The sequence below is a fragment of the Bubalus bubalis genome, chromosome 18 (genome assembly GCF_019923935.1).
Source record: "Bubalus bubalis isolate 160015118507 breed Murrah chromosome 18, NDDB_SH_1, whole genome shotgun sequence".
Lineage (NCBI taxonomy): Eukaryota > Metazoa > Chordata > Mammalia > Artiodactyla > Bovidae > Bubalus > Bubalus bubalis.
The window spans coordinates 41,928,774-41,934,897 of record NC_059174.1 but is presented as its reverse complement, the minus strand read 5'-3'; the positions used below and the strand labels follow the sequence as shown (position 1 = coordinate 41,934,897).

Here is a 6,124-nt window from a genome sequence, read left to right as displayed (position 1 = left end):
TTGGCCTGTTTGTCTTTTTCTAATTAGTTTGCATGAATTTTCGTATGTATGGAAATTAACCTTATTACAAATATTATTTTCTAGCTCCATCATTTGTATGTTGACTTGTATTTTGCCAAACGAATGCCTTATATTTTTATAGGGTTAGATATAACTCCCTTAACTTTTTAAATAAAACATAAATAAGAATATTTTATTTATTTATTTTAGAAAAAATAAATAAGATATTAGAAATAAACAAGAATGAGTTCTGTGACAAACTAGAGCGGTGAGATGGAGGTGGGAGGTGGGAGGGAGGTTCAAAAGGGAGGGGACATATATACCTATGGCTGATTCAAGTTGATATATGGCAGAAACCAGCACAATATTATAAAGCAATTATCCTCCAATTAAAAATAAATAAAAAATGAGTTTCCATTCTTATTATTTAGAAAGGTGATATTAACACTTGGATTGTGTGAATCATCTTCTGATTTTCTGGTAAAATTTCTTTGTTTTATTTGAACCTTTTAGCTTGTTGAAATTTATTTTTTGCCTCTGATTGTGGGATGTGAAGTTGCTCAGTCGTGTCCGACTCTCTGCAACCCTATAGACTGTAGCCTGCCAGGCTCCTCCATTCATGGGATTTTCCAGGCAAGAATACTGAAGTGGGTTGCCATTTCCTTCTCCAGGGGATTTTCCCAACCCAGGGAGAACCCAGGTCTCCCGCACTGCAGCCAGACTCTTTACCATCTGAGCCACTGGGATAAAAGTCTTTCAAATTTTATTTCATTTGGATAACCAGTTTTGCCAGCATTATTAAGTAAATGCTTCCCTGATAACTCAGTTTGTAAAGAATCTGCCTGCAATTCAGGAGACCCTGCTTTGATTCCTGGGTGGGGAAGATTCTCTGGAGAAGGGATAGGCTACCCACTCCAGTATTCTTGGGCTTCCCTTGTGGCTCAGCGGGTAAAGAATCCTCTTGCAATGTGGGAGACCTGGATTTGACCCCTGGGTTGGGAAGATCCCCTGAAGAAGGTAAAGGCTACCCACTCCAGTATTTTGGCCTGGAGAACTCCATGGACTGTATAGACATGACTGAATGACTTTCACATTGCTTCAATGGTCCATTTTTCACATTGAATAAAACACTGTCTTTGTCCGATATGAATTTCACACCAATGGGGATCAAATTCTGGATTTTCAATTAATTTCCAAGAATCTATTTTCCTATTCATATGTCAGTATTATGTTGATTTTCATTATAATGGCTTTTGAGAAGATTCTTAGAAGTCATAAAGTGAGTCTCCACCCACCTTTCCCCCCTATATTTTTGGAGCAAGTTTTAGGCATATTCTTCTATTAATATGTGAATTGAAAAATAAGTTAGCCTTTTAAAATTCTAGTTGGAATTGCATTAAGTTTAAAAAAATAAAAATAAAAGAATATATATATATACACACACACACACATACATATATAATATCTTCTCATCCAAGAGCCTGGTACACTTTTCTAGGCATTTGGCTTTGTTTTACTCTTTTCATTACAACTTAAAATTTGAGTCATATGCATCCTGTGACTGTCCTGTTAAATGTATTCTTTAATGTTTTGTCATTTTTGTTGTAAATGGAATGATTTTTCCTAATTCTATTCGAAGTACTTAATACTAAGTAAAGTAGCTATTGGCTTTTACATATTTAGCTTATATATAGTTACCTTACAATTGTTTAATTACTTGTAGTGGGGTTTTTTTCCGTCTTACCTGTTGAAATATTGTGGGTTGTCTAGGTATACAACAGCAAAAAGATAAATTTGTTTGTATATTTTGATGTTTGTAGCCATCATTTTCACTCTGTGTTTTGCATTGTCTAGAACTGCCCTATCCAGTATCGTAGCCACTGACCACATCTGCTTATTAGAATTTAAATTAAGCAAAAGTGAAATTCAGTCCCTCTGTCACACAAGCCACATTTCAATTGCTCAGTAGTCACATATGACTAGGGGTTATCATACTGGATAGCACAGAATAGAGACTATTTCCACCAGTGAAGAAATTTCTATTAGCACAGTGCTAGAGCATTCAAGAAAATTGTATGATAATAATAGTTATAGTGGTGACTTCAGGATACTTCTTGATTTTAATTGAAATGTCTCATTATGTTTCTTCTTAAAGTCATTCAATAGTCAAGGAAATATAACTTAGATTAATAATGAGATTTTATATTTAAGAAAAAGATCTATTATCAACTAATATTGGTAGGCATGGGGAAAAAGGATGGTCTCAAAGTTGTTAGTGAAAATGTAGTGTTATAACCCTTTGGGCAAGCAGTCTGGTAACACTTAGGAATACACATGCTATTCCTGTGATTATCCTCCAGTAAAATGACCCCTTAGAAATGAAATGACTAATACATAAGGACAGACTCGTGTACAAGGGTGTTAACTACAGTGTTGTTTGCATGGGTCAGAAATTGAAAACAGAGCAAATTTTGCAACCAGCATGGCTAAAGAAGGTGAGGTATGGCTTTACCATGGCATAGCATGCAGCCATTGACAAGGAGGAGTTGGAGCTATATTCAGTGACTTTGAGGAATTGCTATGAGGTATTGTTAAGTAGGAAAAATAAAATGCAGAAAAGTGTGTAAGATATATCATTTTTGTAAGTCAAACAATGAAAAATACTCCAAAAAGTAGCAGCATATGAATGACATAAATATGTAAATAAGATTATATAGAGTTCTTTGTATAGGTGTGTATGGGATATATGAATATGGGGAAACTTACAGGTTGTTAACATGGGTTATCTGGCAGAGCAGATATGGGATGTGGTGTTGTAAGAGAATGAGCACAGGAAGAGCATGGTAATATTATTTATGCAAAAAATATATGCATATATGTGCATGAATAAAAAAAAATCTATAAATGAAGAGATGATTCCATTGATTAGTAATGCTCATTTCAAGGTTGTGTGACTTCAGATGACTCCTACCTTTTTTTGTGATTTTAATTTATTGTTGAATTCTATGCAGAGAGCAAGTAAGCCAAGTTAGAAACAGCAGAACTCTTTTATTATAGTACCTTTCACCCAAATGCTTAGCGCAATGCCTGGCAATCATTATGTGCAGAGAAAACAAAAAAACTAAAAACCCCAAAACCCAAAGGTTGAAAACATTTGTAGTTTTGACACTATTCTTTGAAATTGATCTACATCCTAAAGTTAGACAAATACTTTATTTCCTGATATTAAAAATTATATATATATCACATTACTTAATTCAGTTAACTTCAGTAGAGATTAAAAAAAATTAAGCCCATCATTTTCCTTTTCAGATGAATAAAAAAATCTCATTTAATGTATGATTTTAAAATACATTAATTTTTGAAAATTAAATAGGATTTAAAGTTAGTTTTGAATTGAATTCTCTTTTCTGAGAAGTTCTTGTGAAATTCCGTACTCCTTTCTTCAAACATGCCCAACACCCCCAGCAAAATAAATGCACACATACATGCACATGCACACAATCCAGACTGAAATTTATTAGCCAAACTTGTGGAGTAAAGGCAATTTCCCCTCATTATTTTCTTTTTCTTAACTTTTTCTGGCATTATCAGTCATTTATCTTTCCAGATAAATTTTAAAAACATTTTGTCAAGTTTCATATTTCTTCCCCTGCAAAACTTGCTAGTATTTTGTTTAGGACTGTATAAATCCAATACATTAATTTGGAAAGAATTAGCATCTTTGCAATGTTCTATCTTATCCAGAAATTTGCATTTTTCCCTAAAAAAAAAAAATCTTGCAAGCTTTCTTTATATATTTAAGACTCTTTAAAATTCAGAGTTTTTTTTTTTTTTTGACAGAAAAGTAAGAAGTATTGGTGGGCCTGAGTAAGGAAGAGACAATGCTGAGGCTCTCATGAGTACAGGGACTGCCATTTGTCCAGGGAGCCACCCTTAGGGATGTATCTGACCCCATAGCCCTCTGAGATGAGCTGCTTATCTGCCACCATGTTCTCAAATTCATCCACATTAAACTTAGTAAATCCCCACTTGGAGATGTAGATCTTCTGGAGGCCAGGAAACTTGAACTTGGCCTTCCCTGGGGCCTCAGTCATATGCTCCTTGTTCTGCAGCTTGCTGTGGATGGACATTATGACTCAGCCAAAGTGAATCCTGGTCCCTGTGCCCTGGGGCTTTCTAAAGGTGCTGCCTATACCTGTCTGGAGCCTAGACTGGGGACAGCATGCTGGTCATGAGTATCTGCTGGAAAGGGCTGTCTCCAAGTCCCTTAGTGCAGCCGGTATAAGCAACAGGCTACATACTACTGAGGAGCCATTGCACGTTGGGCCTCCATGGGGAAATGAACACAGTTGGCTTAATTGGCTGCAAAGAAAATTCATATTTATTGAGTGTACATACAGCAAAATTCACCCTTTATAGATGAACCATTCTGCAGCTTTTGACAAATATATGCATTTATGTAACCATCACTGCAATCAAGATAAAGAATATTTGAAAGTGAAAGTTGCTCAGTCATGTCCTACTCTTTGTGACCCCACAGACTATACAGTCCATGGAATTTTCCAGGCCAGAATACTGGTGTGGGCAGCTGTTCCCTTCTCCAGGGAATCTTGCCAACCCAGGGATCAAATCCCAGTCTCCTGCACTGTGGGTAGATTCTTTACCAGTTAAGCTATCAGGGAAGGCCAAAGATACTGGTATGGGTAGCCTATCCCTTCTCCAGAGGATCTTTCTGACCCAGTAATTGAACAGGGTTCTCCTGCATTGCAGGCAGATTCTTTACCAGCTGAGCTACAGAGAAGCCCAAAGAATATTTGCATCACTGCATAAAATACAACCTTTCCCCTTCTGGTCAACTCATATCCTCACTCTTATCCCTTTTTGCTTTTCTCCTAGAATGTCATATAAATGGAACCCTAGAGTACGTTTGCTAATGACCCCTTGATTATCCCTGTAGTTTTGATGATGGCAACCCCATCCCCCTGGCTTACAGGTAGGGGTTCAGAATGACCCCTTGACACCAGCTGGGCCAGTGAGACTCAAGTCCAGGACTTTTGTTGCAACTAGTACAGAAATCCGTTTCCACAGGGTAACTGAACACCTGGAAGATAAGCTTAGAACTGCTGAAGGTCATCTTACAAGGATGTGGGAAGAGGCTGCTCATGAACAAAGTCAGTAGTCAGAGAAAGAAGGTTTTTACATTCAACCAGGCCTGAGGATGCACCCCTGAATTTTTCAGTTACCTGAGCAAATACAATAGCTTGCCAGCTTTTGTTTGTCTGTCTTTCTGTGCCAGACAGGATAAGCTTTCTGTCATAGAAAGAGGCTTAATGAGGTTCCACATGCAAATATTTTTTGAGGCCCACTATGCACCAAGGCATAGAACACGAATTACCTGCATCAGTCTCAAACCAGGTACACCAGAAACAGGGCTCTGAAGAAGCACAAACACGATTAAATTAAGAAGTTTAAACATATATAAATACATTTAATCTGAATATTTTGTATGTGAATGAAGCAGAGCAAAGACTAATAGAGTTTTGCCAAGAAAATGCAGTGGTCATAACAAACACCCTCTTCCAACAACACAAGAGAAGACTCTATACATGGACATCACCAGATGGTCAACACCAAAATCAGATTGATTATATTCTTTGCAGCCAAAGATGGAGAAGCTCTATACAGTCAGCAAAAACAAGACCAGGAGCTGACTGTGGCTCAGACCATGAACTCCTTATTGCCAAATTCAGACTTCAATTGAAGAAAGTAGGGAAAACCACTAGACCATTCAGGTATGACCTAAATCAAATCCCTTATGATTATACAGTGGAAGTGAGAAATAAATTTAAGGGCCTAGATCTGATAGATAGAGTGCCTGATGAACTATGGAATGAGGTTTGTGACATTGTATAGGAGACAGGGATCAAGACCATCCCCATGGAAAAGAAATGCAAAAAAGCAAAATGGCTGTCTGAGGAGGCCTTACAAATAGCCGTGAAAAGAAGAGAAGTGAAAAGCAAAGGAGAAAAGGAAAGATATAAGCATCTGAATGCAGAGTTCCAAAGAATAGCAAGAAGAGATAAGAAAGCCTTCTTCAGCGATCAATGCAAAGAAATAGAGG

The 6,124-nt window shown here is 37.1% G+C and overlaps 1 pseudogene; it reads right to left on the bottom strand.

The window, feature by feature from the left end:
• Positions 1 to 4,253: 4,253 nt before the first annotated feature.
• Positions 4,254 to 4,371, bottom strand: LOC112580474 (annotated as a pseudogene).
• Positions 4,372 to 6,124: the final 1,753 nt, after the last annotated feature.